The sequence below is a fragment of the Lactuca saligna genome, chromosome 6 (assembly GCF_052625555.1).
Source record: "Lactuca saligna cultivar CGN05327 chromosome 6, ASM5262555v1, whole genome shotgun sequence".
Classification (NCBI taxonomy): domain Eukaryota; kingdom Viridiplantae; phylum Streptophyta; class Magnoliopsida; order Asterales; family Asteraceae; genus Lactuca; species Lactuca saligna.
In genome coordinates, this window is record NC_136422.1 from 148,771,343 (window position 1) to 148,791,423 (window position 20,081).

Genomic DNA, 20,081 nt, shown 5'->3' on the forward strand with positions numbered 1-20,081 from the left:
TGGTTGCTTGGTGGGCAAGCAACTAGATAAGGATAAGGACTAAAACCTTAATCTTTACACCTATATAAACCCCCTAAGGCTCATGAATTCATCCAACCCTTCCCAAGAAGTCCTAAGGACGAATTCCTACCTCTCTCCTCTCTCTTTATACCTTCTCCATTTGCTCTTGGTGTTTGTAAGCCATTAGAGGAGTGACACTTGTGACTCTAAGCCTTCCAAGGAGGAATTGGGATTGTTATTGCTACATAACAATCAAGGTAATATCCTAAACCTAATTATATGTTAATATTGATTTCCATATGCTAGAATTAGGGTTTATAGTCTTGGATTCAAAGCATGTACAATAAAGAAACCTAGATCCAAACATTAGGGTTTGTATGAGCACATATGATGTCTTATGAGCAAAACCCATCATTGGCATCAAAGCCTAGGATGGTTTCAATTGTATTGATGCATTGTATACCTAAAAAAAAATTCGATTTTTGATGTTTTAGAGGATGGACTCGCCGAGTCCATAGCTGAACTCGCCGAGTCCAGGCTTGACTCGACGAGTCAACTCGTCAGATAATGCTTATCTCGGGATTTCTTGCTGTTTTTGCATATGGATAGTTACCTTATCATGTTAGATTAATATTAATCCGATTATATGATATATTTGACTATATTTTTGATCTAAATGAAGATATTTATCAATTAATAAGATAATTGTTTCCTTATAAGATAATTGATTAATTATTTTGAGTAAATTGATAAATTGTTATGCAAGAAATCATTAAACAAATCAAATATAGATAATTATATAATTAAATGTTAGTTTAGATTAATTGTTATTTGATCCTTGTTGTTATGAAAAGTTTCATATTTTACCCTTTAGGTTTTATAGTTTAAATTTGAACCCAAAAGTTTTGTTGCTTTGAAATTTAAATAGTTAAAACCCTAATGTTTTGAAACAAGGTTTCAAAACTTGCCCTCAAGTTTTGGGATTTAAATTTTGATTAAATAGTTTAATTTTGATGTATATTTAAATTCTAAAACCCTAGTTTTGAAAAGTGTAATTGAATTAAAAGTATAATTAAAAGAGGTTTAATAAATCCATAAAATTTTAGGTTAACCATTTAATTGAATTAAAAGTGTAATTGTTAAAGTTAACCATATAGTATTTTAAAAGTGTAAAATGCACCCTATACTATATATAACATTAAAAGTCTAACATTATATATATGTATGAGTAAAAGTCAGTCTTACTGTTAGTAGGCCTCATTCACGAAGCTGGTCTATAAGGGGTGTTTAAGGAAATTGCCTATAAAATGGCGATTGAATGGGTATCCACTCTCACCCACCGCACTCTTGACTAGTGGAGGGTCGTTAGCCGAACGGGTAGGATAGGACAAAACCTTCCATTATAAGTATAATGAATTACTAAAGTAACTAAATGTTTTTCAAAATTCCCAATCTTAGTTACTTAGGAAAAGTGAATTGATGCAATTCCATGAAATTACACTTTGTGCCCTTGCGAAGACGTTAGTGGAGCGTGTGTGGTTAACCGGCACACTAAATGGTTCTAAGCAAAGGTAGCAAAGGGTGACTCAATGTTTGTCATAGTTCGGTGGAGCGTGTGTGGTTTACCGGCACATCGAATAGGTGATTGTAACATGTGAGGGCACCATGTAAGTTTGCATGGTTATTCACACCCGCTTTGTGATCCTCGGCATCCCAGTCACAAACTAGAGGGGCATATCGAGATTTAAACATGCATTGAAAGTTCAATGAATCTCAAAGGATCTAGGAGTTTTCATAGATTTAAAACTTAAATTTCTTTTTCGTTTTTCATGGTGGAAATTAGTGAATCGCCATTCACTTACCTTCAAATATTATGCAATTAGGGTTACGGCATCCCTCTCCCGAGTTGTAGAATATTGTGTTGGGTCCTAGCCTTAGTATCTCATTTGGGCGATTTACTAAGGACTCAATCGATCAACTAACTTGAATTTGTTTTCTCCCGTTTTATAGATGTCAAAGTTCGACAACTATGGTCTTCCCGAATCCCGTGGAACAAGCATTCCACATGAAGATGATATTCCACGATTCGATCGAGGAACAAGAAATCATGCTTCACTTCCTCCTCCTCCTCCAATTATTCTCCCTAACCCACAAGATTGTAAAATTGAAAGGTTCAATATCACTCAAGCCCTTTTGGCAAGTAAACATAAAAAAGGAAAGTCGGTGTGTGCACACGTCTTAGGGATGAAGTCACACATTGATAGGTTAAGAATGATGGGATCCGTTGTCGGTGAAGAGATGGTTGTTGATTAGGTTCTTCAGTCACTTCCTAACTCGTATAGTGAGTACTATATGATGAACCACGACGTGACCCTTATTGATCTCACCTATATGCTTATTGCTGCTGAATCAACAATGGTTTGGCGCAATAGAAAAGCAAAGTTGATTGGTGAATCTGCCTTCAAGACCTCTATGGATATAGACAATGGCAATGAAAGACATGCAATGACCGAAAAGTTTGATCATAAGAGAAAGGCGATGTTTGAAGTTGTTCCATGTGTTGTTCCTAAAGAGTCAATTTGCTTTTATTGCCAAGAGAATGGGCATTGGAGACGAAGTTGCCTATTTACCTAAGAGATCTAAGAGATGGGAGAGTCAAAAGTATGACTACGCTTCAGGTAAAATCCACTATCTAACTCCGTTAAGTTACTATTCATTGATTCTTAATACATGATGTGATAAGATTGCATTTGAATGTTTTGAAGGATCGGTGAAAAGAAAGGAAGCTTGATAAGAGAGCAAGATGAATCTAATCACAAGAGATGGATCTCGATCGCATGGACTTGAAGATTGGATTTTGAGCTTAGATAGTTATGATAGAGTTGTTAGAAATTTTCCTTTTACGTAGTTTTCAAAAGATTTTGCATTGTAAGGACAAATGTTTTTCCGCTGCTTTTATAAATAATATAAATTTTGTTTGACTTATTTATTTATTTGTTTACTTCCTTGCAATGAAATCGTTATGAAAATTGATGTTTGCATATTTCTACAACGAATGGATATGATTCTTAGTTATGTTATGGAAATGTCGAGAATTTACCAAATAGGGAGAGTTTCTCATCGCCCAATTTCAATTGGACAGAAACTTGGAATCATGCAACTTGGTTGCACGATGAATGAGAAATTTCATATTTTGGAAATTAGACTAATTCATTGACAAAGTGTCAAGTGAAGGACTAGAAGATCAAGTACACAAAGTTGCGTGTTGATCAAAGTCCACCATAAGAGCAACAAAGACATTTGTCATGATTTACTAAAGGTTTAGTAAATATGATTATGCTGATAAGATTAAGTGTAATTCTGAATTGATTGAAAATGTTTAAATCAATAGCAGAACGAATAAGAAGAGTCAAGTAGGCAGAAAGATAAAAGTTTCTCCATTCTAAGAAGAAGGGAGAGTACCTTTTATGCTTTATGATAGGTCTTAATGATTAAGAACCATATCTCAATTGATCCTGTAAGTGAGTCTTAGTACAATTGTATATTTAAGAAGAGGAATCAAGGATTGAAGAAATGGTTAAATCAAGAAGTCTATCATACTTCGCTCCAATAACAAGTCTTAAAGTTAAGATTGTGACAATGAGTGAAAAGTATTAAAGGTTTATAACATTCATCAAATGTGGAAATTTGTGATGTCTTGAATAAGACAAAGATCGACTAGGACTAATTTATGAAGTGTTTTGATAAAAACTACACTAACTCTTGAATATTTGTTTGTCAAGAAATGTTTATTGACAAAAGAATCTTATATGTCAAGGAGTCAGTGGGAGTCTTAATGGTCTTGAAAGGTTTCAAGAACAAATCAAATAAACCTTATCGATCATCACTAGCACACGAGTTGAGGTTTGCAACCTATCGTGTTGAGAATATTTTGATTATGTGTTGTTCCAATTGAGTTAATTATGCATGTGAGTCCTATGAGTTCTCATTTTGAACGCATAAAAGGCAAGACACCTTAATCAATGAAAGGTACATTGATAAGAAAAGGTGAGCTGCTTAACTACTTGGAAGACGTGGTGGGCAGCTGTACTACCATAAGGCAAGAAATCAAGATTAAGAAAGTTCGGTCCATATGAGTTTGAATTTGTCGTAAACTTTGGTTTTAACAAATTCACATGGATAGGAACACATACACCGTTTAAATCTAAGTGTCATAAGATTTCCTCTTTCATGAAAATGATTGTGAGGAAATGCTTTCACTAAGAAAGATTTTAAGAAGATAGTGATTGTAAAATTGCATTCTCGAATTTGATTATGGTTACGGTATCCCTTTCCATAATTTGAATTGTGAGGTTTGGCAATTAGTATTAATTGTTGAGACACACATATGAACTATCTAAAGGCAAAGGTGTATAAGTTCAAGAAGCCTTGATAAAAGATTATCAAAGCATTAAGTATTAGAAACATGGACTTAAGAAATTCAATAGGTATTGTTTTCTGAAAGTTAAGATGTTTATGAATACATGTCGAAGCTAGTGGGAGCATAAGTGTTATGTTTTATAGTAATCATCATGATAGTGGGAGCATAAAAGTTATGATTGTATGATTATTATGGAAAGTATTGCAGGTTGGCAATATTAATTATAGAAAACAAGAGTTAAACCTTGCAAAGTAGTAAGGGTTATAAAGTTGTTTTGCTATAATTAAGGGAGAGAATATTATGCTTCATTTCAAATCTAAAGGATTAGGTTGTGGAATGTTAATAAATTTAGTCAAAGGTACATTGTGTGTTCTTAAAATTTCGATTATGATTACGGCATTCCTCTTCACAATTCGAATTTTGAGAACATAGCAAATAAAACATTATGCGTCGTGTCCCATACGCTTCGGGTATAGGATCGATTGCAAATGTTTTAATGTTTGACCATTCTAAAATTTTCCAAATGTCTAGAGCATTTAGAGGGAAAAGAGACTAGAATTGGTTTTGACTAAAATAATTAAAACAACTATCAAAGGACAATCCAAAGTTCGACAAGGATTGGTCGCTTGTGAGTAGTTGGAAGTATAGTATTGGAAAATATGGAAATGTTTCCATATTGGATGGACCATATCGAGATCATTACAAATAGAAAAGATTCTATTAATAATGAGTTGTCATGAGAAAAATATGGAAGCGTGTTCATATTAGGAAGTAAATATTGAAAATCTATGTCTAGATTAGAAACTTTTATGCAAAAGGATGTTCAAAGGAATGTACTTTGAGTGAGAGACATCATATCTAAGGAATTGTCTTGTAACAATTTCCGATAGAAGGTTTTGTAATATCATTGGCAATAGTCTTTGTGACTCAGGTGCAGTGTCATTACGAAAGAATCATTGCATAGAATGTTAGAATCTAGCATATTCTATAAGTAGCAAGAATTTGATATTCTTTCACTTATGAAAAAGGATTTGGAGTCTTAAAATGAGAATGATTGGAAATATGTTCAATTTGTCTATTTCACAAAAGTAAGAACCATAGGTAAACATTGTGTGCATGCTAGGAGCATGGGACAAGTGTTGGAATTCAAGTAAGAAGTTGATTACCCGAAACGACAAATAATGAGTAATCGAAATGGTGATAAATAAAAGGAGTTTTATTTATACTCAAAGGGTTGAGGCCATATGGGATTAGTTTTATTCTTGTGTTTCACCTTGCATGTTTTGACTTCCAGAATAATTGAGTTTATTAAGAATAATCGAATTATTCAAACGGGCCACAGTCGTTCATATGTTGGAAGTAGATATGAATGAAGACTGTCATGAATTGGTGTGTGGATTGTCTAGAAGAGTATTAGACATAAGCAAATGTTTGCTACAACGTTTATGAGTGCTTACGAATATGATTTGAGCATTGGATTAAACCCACGCTCACTTGGATCACTCCATGAATTGTATCACGAGTGATTAGTGAGACGATAACATCTTATATTCTTGAAACCGAGATGTGTGAGTTGTATCTTGCGAATCGGTTGCAAATTGATAATATGTAAACACACTAGTAACTTGGTGTTATAAAACATATTGTTGTGTGTGATTCGGTGCGTAAGTGCAAGCAAGCATTGTATCTAAGTTTATCCGTTCCTTTTATTCAAAGTAGGATAAATGCGATATCTTTGGGCCCCTCGATGTTTTAGTGATGACAAACGTAAATGCTCGGTCGGGCTAGGGCTAATTTGATTTGTTCAATTAATCTGTCATCATAAATCGGAAATTGAGATATAGTACAAAGAGAATGATTAAAAATCATATCTCATATGATATCTAGAATGGAGGAATATATGATCCCTTATCTAAGGACACACGTATCTGATAGGATCAGAGTTGACAGCGTCTTTGGAAAGCTACGATTGCAGATCAGGATCTGAATTCATACGCATAATAGTTATTAGACTAATCTGAGTGGGAGACTGTTGGATTAGTGTCTAAGTCCATAACTATTTTGGTATGTACTTGACCCGATGGTGCATGGTCCTTTTGGGTTGCCTTCACCAAAGCAACTTGATTGGAGAAATAAATAGAGAGAGAGGTTATTATGATTTATTAATATGTTATAAGAATAATATGTTAAAGGAGAAATCATATTTGTTTAATTAATATTGGTCAATAATTAATTAAGAATTAATTTTGTGATCAAGTGTAATTAATTAAACTAGAGGGGCTGAATTGTAATTATGTGATAGTTACAAAATAAGGTAAGGATTATCTTAAATATAGGGTGAACGAATTTAAGGAGATAATGCCTTAGAATTCGACTAGGATAAGGGTTTTTAAGACTTATCTTATGGTTGCTTGGTGGGCAAGCAACTAGATAAGGATAAGGACTAAAACCCTAATCTTTACACCTATATAAACCCCCTAAGGCTCATGAATTCATCCAACCCTTCCCAAGAAGTCCTAAGGACGAATTCCTACCTCTCTCCTCTCTCTTTATACCTTCTCCATTTGCTCTTGGTGTTTGTAAGCCATTAGAGGAGTGACACTTGTGACTCTAAGCCTTCCAAGGTCAATTCAAGGAGGAATTGGGATTGTTATTGCTACATAACAATCAAGGTAATATCCTAAACCTAATTATATGTTAATATTGATTTCCATATGCTAGAATTAGGGTTTATAGTCTTGGATTCAAAGCATGTACAATAGAGAAACCTAGATCCAAGCATTAGGGTTTGTATGAGCACATATGATGTCTTATGACCAAAACCCATTATAAAGGTGGAACAAACATATAATATACATAAATAAATAAATAAATAAATAAAAATTGTTAGATAAAAGTGGTTGATATTATTGACCCAAAAAAACAACTCACTTTAATGGTAAAAAACAAGCAGTAGCGGTGTTGCCCTTCCTTCTTGAGGTTGAGGCTTCAAATCATGTTGTGGACATAAGTGAAATTAAAGAGTAGTTTAGTAGGAAATTAGATTTATTGTTAAAAAAAATCAAGATTGGGATCCTATATTTGATCGTTTTCCACTTAACAATATCATGATCGTAAGATCGAATCAGGATCCTAAGATCCTACGAAAAGCATTTAAAACAATATATTTTGGTCAATCAGTTAACCGTTCAGTTAACAGTAAATAATTTAAAACATGAAAAATACATCTTCAATACATCATTTAACCATAAACAAATCACAAGAGGTTTTTTATGTGTTCATGTAACATCCCAAAAACCAGGATAAACTTTTTCATTTAAAAAACAATAGTTACAATCATCACCTTGTTCCAAAACCATCACATAACAACAATGTCAAATCATCAGAGTATAATATCAAAAGTGTGGAAAATAGTGAGGAGAGAATGATGTGCGATCACGACGGGCCCTTCCCCTTAGTACCTGAAACCAAAAATATAAAGTGTAAGCAAAAGCTTAGTGATTTTACCCAAAGTACCACATAGCAACATAAATAAGTTAGTGATATGGGCCAAATCGTAGTCTTACAAGTATTTTCTTATTAGGGGTCAAATCTTGGTCTTTTATACAGGTGCCAAGGGCCAAATCCTGGTCTTTCATACAAATTGCCAGGGGTCACATCCTGGTTTTTCATACAAATGTTAAGGGCCACATCCTTGTCTTTCATATACAAATCACAAACACAACTAGCATCCTATATCACAAGAAATGGGTCCACCTTAGTGCCTTCGAACCATTGTTACAGTGAGAAAACTCACCTCATTCTGCTAATAAATAACTAAATGCCCGACTACCGAACCGAATGATCCCACTGTAACACTCGGTTACATGTATGAAATTATTTTGATTGTGTATGATGTTTCTTTGAGGGCCACGACGTGGTGAATCTCCACCACAATGTGGCGAAGAGTTTTGGGTCGCTGAGGGTTTAATGAACCACCACGACGTGGTGGTTACTGTTGGGGAAAAACCCTAAAGTTAAGGGTTAAGCCCTATTTAAAGATCCTTAACCCCTCCTAGCCTCCTCCCATCAGCCTCCATCTCTCCAAATCGTTCCTTGCAAACCCTAGATCCTTTGTGTGAGTTTTTGGCCTTAAAGAGTGTGTTTTTGGTGCTTGTGAAGGAAGAAGGTGGTGGAATTAAGATCACTTAGGGAGTTCAAAGCAAAGAAGATCTAGGAGTTTGCCTTCATCTAGCATCTCAAGGAGGTATAAAGTCTTCACCTTTGTTGAGTTAATAGATAGATCTATGGGTTTTGACCACTTCTCTCTATGTTTTGTTGCCTTTGATGGTTGAACTTCATAAAGTTTGCAATTTTACGAATCTCCAAGCCATTTGGAGCATTTTACTATTGGGATCTAGCTTAGAATCGAGTTTTGAGGCCATGCATGGAATCTTGGTCTTTTTGCTGTATTTTGAGATAATAAGAGTTTAAGACATGCATTGGACATGCATGAATGAAAAGCACCAAATTTTATGGTGTGTTTGATGTTAGAGACTCTTTTGAAGCTTTTGGTTAAGTGACCTGTCGGATTGGATGATGATTGCTTAAGCCATGAAGTGTTTTGGATATTAAAGTTGAAATCTAAACATTTTGGAGGGTTTTATTGGATAAAGTTGGAAACTTTATCCATCTAGACCCTATTTTGGACCAGATCTGAGTTGGTGAGCCTTTGGAATCGAAGAAAGTCGTTGAATGCATTAAGTAGTTGAAAATCACGTTCCACGACGTGGTGACCGGGCGGATCGCAACTATTTTGTCGTATTCGGCACCACGATGTGGTACCACGTTACCACAACGTGGCGTTCAACTGAGTTGACTTTTCTTGACCTTTTGACCGTCTGAATTAGTTTGACCCATAATGGGTATTTTGGGTATTATTGATTATATTTGAGAATTTGTCTTTGATGGTTTGGTTTCGGTTAGAGCTGAGTTTCAGAGTCGGGACCTCATGTAATAACCCAAAAATTTCAACAAATTTAAACCTTTCAAAAGTGACCCATTTATTAATAAAAGTGTTTACAAACTATTATTTCCAAAACATTATTTAAAATCAGAGTTTCCCAAGATCCGATCAATTGTAAAACCAAGGATGTGTACAGTCACACCTTCACCCTACCACTGTCCGCTGAGGTACTTGAAACCATAAACCAAATTGTAAGCACGAAGTTTAGTGGGTACCCTTAAAGTACCAACACAAAACAAATAACACAAATACAATAACAATATAGTATGGGTCCAATTAACCATCGGGTTGGAATACCCCATGCCCCTCGACCAATGGGTTAGAACACCAACATACTATAGGTCCAATCAACCATCTGGTTGGAATACCCACGGCCCTCAACCATCGGGTTAGAATGCCAACATACTATAGGTCCAATCATCCTCAGGATGGAATACCCTAGGGCCCATTTAACCATCGGGTTGGTATGTCAACATACTATGGGTCCAATCAACCATCGGATTGGAATACCCCAATCCCTCAACCATAGGTTGGAATGCCAACATACTATGGGTCCAAAATCATCACCGGGATGGAATACCCCAAGCCCTCAACCATCGGGTTGGAATGCCAACATAGTATGGGTCCAATAATCCTCGAGATGAAATACCCTCAGGCCCATTCAACTATCGGGGTGGTATGCCCCGGCCTGTTGGGTTACACACAAAGCAGTGAAGCCTCAGCCATCGACCAAACATGTGCACATATAACAGATAATCATATAGCAGTCTACAGCCAATCAAACAAATCTACAGATCACTAAGCATAACATCATCCTATATAACATGATACCGATCTAACAAATCACTACAACATACCAACATGTGATAAACCAGGATAACAATCCAATGGGCCAACCTTGGTTCCTTTGACACAAAAGTACAGTGAGGAAAACTCATCTCTCGATCTGACCAATAGCTGATGAGTCCCCAACTCCGAATCTCATCTTAATCGCCACCTATCCAACCAAAATACCAATTCGGAATCAACATCCAAAGGACCAAATCTAAAACACCAACCAAAAATACCCAAATACCCTTTAGGTCAAACTTGGTCAAAGTTAAAAGTCAAGGTAAACAATTCGTCATGACCCAACACGTTGTGTTCCCTTTGGCCACATCGTGTTCCGTTAGCATCCAAATAGTCAGGAAGACCTCAGCCAACAAGTTGTGTTGACTTACAAACAAGTCGTGGTCGTCTGAGTTCCAACAGTTTAATACATTCAGCTGCCTCTTCGACTCCAAGAGCTCTAAAGCTCGAATCTAGACCAAGATGCGATTAAGAAGGATACAGTTTCTAACTGTTGGATTAGTGTCTAAGTTCATAACTATTTTGGTATGTACTTGACCCAATGATGAGCATGGTCCTTTCGGGTTGCCTTCACCATAACAATATGTAGGATGAATTAAGGAAAGAGAGGTTTAAATATGATTTATTAATATATTATGAGAATAATATATTAAAGGAGAAATCATATTGTTTAATTAATATTAGTCAACAATTAATTGATAATTAATTTTGTGGCTAAAAGAGATTAATTAAATTTAGGGGACTGGACTGCAATTATTGGATAATTGAGTTATTAGGCTAAGGAATGCTAAAGGAGTAAGGGGTAAACGAAATTATGATGGAAGCCAATCATATTTTCGTCCATAGCCTTATCCAGAAGGTTCCATGGGCTGCTTAAAGTTTAAGTTGTCCATTAGGGTTTTGACTGAAACCTTAGCAGCCCACACAAGTATATAAAGGACCCTTTAGGCCCGAAAAACATGGACAACTGATTCTCTAGGGTTTCTAGTTGTTTTTGGGCAACCTCCTTTCTTCTCCTCTTCATCCAAGTTGTATATGGTGTTTGTGAATCCATTAGAGGTGCAACACTTGAGGCACTAAGCTTTTGAAGCCAATCCAAGCAAGGAATTAATTTTTATTGCTATATAACAATCAAAGGTAATTATCTAAACCCTAATTCAGTTTATAATATGTTAGATCTAAGTTTATTAGTCTTGGATTTAAAGCATGTACAATAGAGAAACCTAGATCCAAGCATTAAGGTTTGTATGAGCACATAGGATTGTTCTTATGCCTAGATCCAAGCTTAAGGGAAGAAGTGAGTTGAATCTAATCATAAAGAAAGTGGATTTCGATCGCATTGTCTGAAGATTGGATTTTTGAGCTACTTCTTAGAGTTAGAATTGATTGTTAAGAAATATGTAATAACATAGTTTTTCAATTGAATTGCATTGTAAGGACAAATTTTTTCCGCAATAAAATGAATTTTGATTTTATCTTATTTATTTATCCTTGCGATGGCATGTATGAAAAAAAAATTGATGTTTGAATTTTTCTATTATTAGCAAAATGGATTTGATTCTTAATTATGTTATTTGTGGAAATATCAAAAGTTTACCAAATAGGGAGATTTTCTCATCGCCCAAGTTTCAATTGGACAAAAACTTGGAATCATGCAATGTGTATTGTATGATGAATGAAAAACTTTCACATTTGGGAAACTTAGGCTAATTCTTTGACAAAGTGTCAATTAGAGGACTAGGAGATCAAGTACACTAGGTTGTGCGTTGATCAATTCACCACAAGAGTGACAAAGATATTCGTCATGATTTACTAAAAGCTTAGTAAATATGATTATACTTATAAGATTAAGTGTAATTCTGAGTTGATTGAAAAAGTTTCAATGAATAGTAGAACGAATAAAGAAGAATCAAGTAGGCAGAAAGATAAAAGTTTCTCTATTCTAAAAAGAAGGGAGAGTACCTTTTATTGTGTTTTATGATAAGTCTTAATGATTAAGAACCATGTCTCAATTGATCCTCTAAGTGAGTCTTAGTGCAATTGCATGTCTAAGAAGAGGAATCGAGAATTGTAGAAATAGTTAAATCAAGAAGTCAATCTTACTTCGTTCTAATATCAAGTCTTAGAGTCAAGATTGTGACATTGAGTGAAAAGTTTTAAGTAGGTTTATAACACTCATCAAATGTGGAACTTGGAAAAGTTTTCTTATTCTTACACATTTGAAATTGGTAAGTTGTGTTGTCTTGGGTAAGACAAAGACCAACTAGGACCAATTATGTGAAGTGTTTTGTCTTGATAAGAACTACACTAACTCTTGAGTATTTGCTTTCTCAAGAAATGTTTCTTGACAAGAGAATCTTATATGTCAAGGAGTCAGTGGGAGTCTAAATGGTCTTGAAAGGTTACAAGAACAAATCAAGAATATACCTTATCGATCATCACTAGCACACAACTTGAGGTTTACAACCTATCGTGCTGACATTATTTTGTTTCTGTGCCATTCCAATTGAATTAATTGTGTATGTGAGTTCTATGAGTTCTCATTTGAATGCATACTAAAGCCTTAGTCGATGGAAAGTACATTGATATGTAAGGACAAGTTACTAAACTACATGGAAGACATGGTGGGCACTCGTGTTACCATAGGGCAAGAAATCAAGATTAAGAAAGTTCAGTCCATATGAGTTTAGATTTGTCGCAAATCTTGGTTTTGGCAAATTCACATGGATAGGAACTCATACACCATAAAATCAAGTGTCATAAGATTCCCTCCTTCATGAAAATGACTGTGAGGAAATGCTTTCACTAAGAGAGATCTTAAGAAGATAGCAATTGTGAAAATTGTATTCTCAAATTCGATTATGGTTACGGCATCCCTTTCCATAGTTCGAATTGTGAGATTTGGCAATTAGTTTGAACATTTGGAACTTAGTAACATAAGTTCTAAATTGTTTAAACACACATATGAGCTATCTAAGCCAAAGGTGTATAAGTTTAAGAAGCTTAGATAAAGGCTTATCGAAGCATCTGGTATTAAAAATATAAATTTTAGAAATTCAATAGGCATTGTTTTTCTGGAAGCTCATTTGTTTTCTGAATACATGTCAAAGCTAGTGGGAGCATAAGTGTTATGATTATATGATAATAATCATCATGATAATGTGAGCATAAGGGTTATGATTATATGATTATTATGGCGAATATTGCAAGTTAGCAATATTAATTATAGAAAAACAAAGATTCAATTTGCAAAGTTGCATGGGTTGAAAAATTGTTTTTGCTATAATTAAGGGAGAGAATATTATACTTCGTTTCAAAATCTAAAGCTTAGATTGAGAAATTTTAATATTTTCAGTCAAAGGATACATTGTGTGTTCTTAAAATTCGATTATGATTACGACATCCCTCTTCATAGTTTGAATTGTGAGAACATGACACATAAAATATTATGGCAAAAGATTGGTAAAGTATCATATCTTTATGTAAGACATTATGCATCGTGTCCCATACACTTCGGGTCAAGTACATACCAAATTTAACTTAAGGTGGATAATTAAAAGAGGTTTAATAAATCCATAAAAGTTTAGGTTTACAATTTAATTAAATTAAAAGTACAATGGTTAAATTTGACCACCTAGTATTTTAAATGTGTAAAATACACCCTATACTATATATAACATTAAAAGTCTAACATTATATATATATATGTATGAGTAAAAGTCTGTCTTACCGTTAGTAGGCCTCATTCACGAAGTTGGTCTATAAGGGGTGTTTAAGGAAATTGCCTATAATATGGCGATTGAATGGGTATCCACTCTTACCCACTGCACTCTTAACTAGTGGAGGGTCATTAGCCAAACGGGTAGGATAGGACGAAACCTTCCATTATAAGTATGATGAAGTACAAAAGTAACTAAATGTTTTTCAAATTCCCAATCTTAGTTACTTAGGCAAAGTGAATTGATGCAATTCCATGAAATTACACTTTGTGCCCTTGCGAAGACGTTAGTGGAGCGTGTGTGGTTTATCGGCACACTAAATGGTTCTAAGCAAAGGTAGCAAATGGTGACTCAATGTTTGTCATAGTTCGGTGGAGCGTGTGTGGTTTACCGGCACATCGAATAGGTGACTGTAACATGTGAGGGCACCAAGTAAATTTGCATCGTTATTCACACCCGCTTTGTGATCCTCGGCATCCCAGTCACAAATAAGAGGGGCATATCGAGATTGAAACATGCCAATTAAATGTTCAATGAATCTCAAAGGATCTAGGAGTTTTCATAGATTTAAAACTTAAATTTCTTTTTCGTTTTTTCATGATGGAAATTAGTGAATCGTCATTCACTTACCTTTAAATGTTCTGCAATTTGGGTTACGACATCCCTCTCCCGAGTTGTAGAATATTGTGTTGGGTCCTAGCCTTAGTATCTCATTTGGGTGATTTACTAAGGACTCAATCAATCAACTAACTTGAATTTGTTTCTCCCGTTTTGTAGATGTCTAAGTTCGACAACTATGGTCTTCCCAAATCCCATGGAACAACCATTCCACATGAAGATGGTATTCCACGATTTGATCAAGGAACAAGAAATCATGCTTCACTTCCTCCACCTCCTCCAATTGTTCTCCCTAACCCACAAGATCGAAGAATTGAAAGGTTCAATATCACTAAAGCCCTATTGGAAATGAAACATGAAGATGGTAAACCCGTGTGTGCCCACGTTCTAGGAATGAAATCACACATTGATAGGTTGATAATGTTGGGTGTGTCATTCCCGGATGAGTTGGCTGTGAATTGGGTTTTGCAGTCATTTCCTGAATCATATAATGAGTTCAAAAGAAAGTATTATATGATGGATCATGACGACAACCTCATTGACCAAACTTACATGCTCATTGCTGCTGAATCAGAAATGATTTGGCGAAGCAATGGAGCGTATTTGTTGGGAAAGTCAACCGACCATGCTTCCAAGGACGTTCTAGGAGAACCAACCTGCGTTTGCTGCCAAAAGAAAGGGCGTTGGATAGAAATCTGCCCCAAGAGCCTGAAGATTCCAAAGATGGGAGAGTCAAAGAGTATGGCTATGCTTCAGGTAAAATCCACTATCTAAATTAAGTTGCTATTCGTTGATTCTTAATACATGATGTGATAAGATTGCATTTGAATGTTTTGCAGCATCGGTGAAAAGAAAGGAAGCTTGATGAAAGAGCAAGATGAGTCTAATTACAAAGAAATGGATTTCGATCGTATGGACTTGCAGATTAGATTTTGAGCTTAGATATCTATGATAGAATTGTTAGGAATATTTGACTACATAGTTTTCAATGGATTTTGCATTGTAAGGACAAATGCTTTCCGCTGCTTTTATAAATAAAATAAATTTTGTTTGACTTATTTATTTATTTGTTTATTTCCTTGCAATGAAATCGTTATGAAAATTGATGTTTACATATTTCTACAACGAATGGATATGATTCTTATTTATGGAAATGTCGAGAATTTACCAAATAGGGAGAGTTTCTCATCGCCCAAATTTCAATTGGATAGAAATTTGGAATCACGCAACTTGGTTGCATGATGAATGAAAAATTTCATATTTGGAAATTAGACTAATTCATTGACAAAGTGTCAAGTGAAGGACTAGGAGATCGAGTACACAAAGTTGCGTGTTGATCAAGTCCACCATAAGAGTAACAAAGATATTCGTCATGGTTTACTAAAGGTTTAGTAAATATGATTATACTTATAAGATTAAGTGTAATTCGGAATTGATTAAAAAGGTTTAAATCAATAGCAAAACGAATAAGAAGAATCAAGTAGGCAGAAAGATAAAAGTTTCTCCATTCTAAGAAGAAGGGAGAGTACCTTTTATGCTTTATGATAGGTATTTATGATTAAGAACCATATCTTAATTGATCCTCTAAGTGAGTCTTAGTACAAGTGTATGTCTAAGTAGAGGAATCAAGAATTGAAGAAATGGTTAAATCAAGAAGTCAATCATACTTTGTTCCAAAACAAGTCTTAGAGTTAAGATTGTGACAATGAGTGACAAGTATTAAAAGGTTTATAACGTTCATCAAATGTAGAAAGTTGTGATGTCTTGGATAAGACAAAGAACAACTAGAACCAATTTATGAAGTGTTTTGATAAAAACTACATCAACTCTTGAATATTTGTTTGTCAAGAAATGTTTATTGACAAGAGAATTTTATATGTCAAGGAGTTAGTGGGAGTCTTAATGGTCTTGAAAGGTTTCAAGAACAAATGAAATAAACCTTATCGATCATCACTACCACATGAGTTGAGGTTAACAACCTATCGTGTTGACATTATTTTGTTTATGTGTTGTTCCAATTGAGTTAGTCATGAATGTGAGTCCTATGAGTTCTCATTTGAATGCATAAAAGGCAAGGACCTTGATCAATGGAAAGTACATTGATAGGAAAAGGTGAGTTGCTTAACTACTTGTAAGACATGGTGGGCAGCTGTGCTACCATATGGGAAGAAATCAAGATTAAGAAAGTTCAGTCCATATGAGTTTGAATTTGTCGTAAACCTTGGTTTTAATAGATTCACATGGATAGGAACACATACACCGTTTAAATCTAAGTGTCATAAGATTTCCTCCTTCATGAAAATGATTGTGAGAAAATGCTTTCACTAAGAAAGATTTTAAGAAGATTGTGATGGTAAAATTGCATTCTCGAATTCGATTATGGTTACGGTATCCCTTTCCATGATTTGAATTGTGAGGTTTGACAATTAGTCTTAATTGTTTAGACACACATATGGACTATCTAAGGCAAAGGTGTATAAGTTCAAGAAGCATTGATAAAAGATTATCAAAGCACTAAGTATTAGAAACATGAACTTAAGAAATTCAATAAGTATTGTTTTTATGAAAGTTAAGTTGTTTCTGAATACATGTCAAAGCTAGTGGGAGCATAAGTGTTATGTTTTTTTATATAATAATCCTCATGATAGTGGGAGCATAAATGTTATGATTGTATGATTATTAAGGCACGCATTGCAAGTTGGCAATATTAATTATAGAAAACAAGAGTTATACCTTGCAAAGTCGTAAGGGTTGTAAAGTTGTTTTGCTATAATTAAGGGAGAGAATATTATGCTTCATTTCAGATCTAAAGGCTTAGGTTGAGAAATGTTAATAAATTTAGTCAAAGGTACATAGTGTGTTCTTAAAATTTCGATTATAATTACGGTATTCCTCTTCACAATTCGAATTTTGAGAACATAGTAAATAAAACATTATGCATCGTGTCCCATACGCTTCGGGTAAAGGATCGATTTCAAGTGCTTTAATATTTGACCATTCTAAAATTTTCCAAATGTCTAGCGTATTTAGAGGGAAAAGGGACTAGAATCGGTTTTGACTAAAATAATTAAACAACTATCAAAGGACAATCCAAAGTTCGACAAGGATTGGTTGCTTGTGAGTAGTTGGAAGCATGGTATTGGATGGACCATATCGACATTATTATGAATAGAAAAGATTCTATTAAGAATGAGTTATCATATGGAAAATATGGAAATGTTTCCACATTGGATGGACCATATCGACATTATTACAAATAGATAAGATTCTATTAAGAATGAGTTGTCATATGGAAAATATGGAAATGTGTCCATATTGGGAAATTGAATATTGAAAAATCTATGACTAGATTAGAAACTTTTATGCAAAAGGATGTTCAAAGGAATGTACTTTGAGAGACATCATATCTAAGGAATTTTCTTGTAACAATCTCCGATAGAAGATTTTGTAATATCATTGGCAATAGTCTTTGTGACTTTGGTGCAGTGACATTACGAAATAATCATTGCATAGAATGTTAGAATCTAGCATATTCTATAAGTAGCAAGAATTGATATTCTTTCACTTATGAAAAAGGATTTGGAGTTGTGAAATGAGAATGATTGGAAATGTGTTCAATTTGATCTATTTCACAAAGTAAGAACCATAGGTAAACATTGTGTGCATGCTAGGAGCATGGGACGAGTGTAATAATTCAAGTAAGAAGTTGATTACCCGAAACGACAAATAATGAGTAATCGATATGGTGATAAATAAAAGGTGTTTTATTTATACTCAAAGGTTTGAGGCCATATGGGATTAGTATTATTCTTGTGTTTCACTTTGCATGTTTTGACTTCCTGAATAATTTAATTGGTTAAGAACAGTCAAATTATTCGAACGGGCCACAGTCGTTCATATGTTGGAAGTAGGTATGAATGAAGACTGTCGTGAATTGGTGTGTGGATTGTCTAAAAGAGTATTAGACATAAGCAAATGTTTGCTGTAACGTTCATGAGTGCTTATGAATATGAATTTGAGCATTGGATTAAACCCATGCTCACTTGGATCACTCCATGAATTGTATCACGAGTGATTGGTGAGAAGATAACATCTTATATTATTGAAACTGAGATGTATGAGTTGTATCTTGCTAATCGATTGCACATTGATAATATGTAAACGCACTTGTAACTTGGTGTTATAAAACATATTGTTGTGTGTGATTTGGCGTGAGTGAGTGCAAGCGAGCATTGAATCAAAGTTTATCCGTTCCTTTTATCCCAAGTAGGATAAAAGCGATATCTTTGGGCCCCTTGATGGTTTAGTGATGACAAACGTAAATGCTCGGTCGGGCTAGGGCTAATTTGATTTGTTCTATTAGTCATTCGGCATAAATTGGAAATCGAGATATAGTACAAAGAGAATGATTAGAAATCATATCTCATACGATATCTAGAATGGAGGAATATATGTTCCACTTTTAAAGGACACACGTATCTGATAGGATCAGAGTTGACAACAGCTTTGGAAAGCAACAATTGCAGATCAGGATCTGAAGTCATACGCATAATAGTTATTAGACTTATCCAAGTGGGAGATTGTTGGATTAGTGTCTAAGTACATAACTATTTTGGTATGTACTTGACCCGATGGTGCATGGTCCTTTTGGGTTGCCTTCACCAAAGCAACTTGATAGGATGAATTATGGAGAGAAAGGATTAAATATGAGTTATTAATATATTATGAGAATAATATATTAAAGGAGAAATCATATTGTTTAATTAATATTAGTCAAGAATTAATTAGTAATTAGTTTTGTGACTAAAAGAGATTAATTAAACTTAAGGGACTGGAATTGTAATTATAAGATAATTGCAATTTGGGCTATGGATTGTCTTAAATTAAGGAGTTGACGAATTCTATGGGGAAGCCCATAAGGAAATCATCCAAGGCCTTAATTAAAGGAGTCTATGGGTTGCTTAGGGTTTAAGCATCCAAATTAGGGTTTCCTTGTTAGATAACCCTAATAGCCTCACTATATAAAGACCCCTTATGACCCAAAAACGTGGTAAAGCTTTCTTTTAGGGTTAGAACACGTTTGGGGCAGCCTCCATCCTCTCTCCTCTTCATCCTCTTGCTTATGGTGTTTGTGAACCATTAGAGGAGTGACATTTGTGACTCTAAGCTTTCTAAAGTCAATACAAGGAGGAATTGGATTGTTATTGCTACATAACAATCAAGGTAATGTCTTAAACCTATTCTCATATTAATATGATTACTTGAATGCTAGAATTAGGGTTTATAGTCTTGGATAACTTGCATGTACAATAGAGAAACCTAAATCCAAGCATTAGGGTTTGTATGAGCACATAGGATGTTCTTATGACCAAAACCCATCAGTAAGGGGTGAACGAAATTATGATGGAGGCCCATCATATTTTCGTCCATAGCCTTATCCAGAAGGTTCCATGGGCTGCTTAAAGTTTAA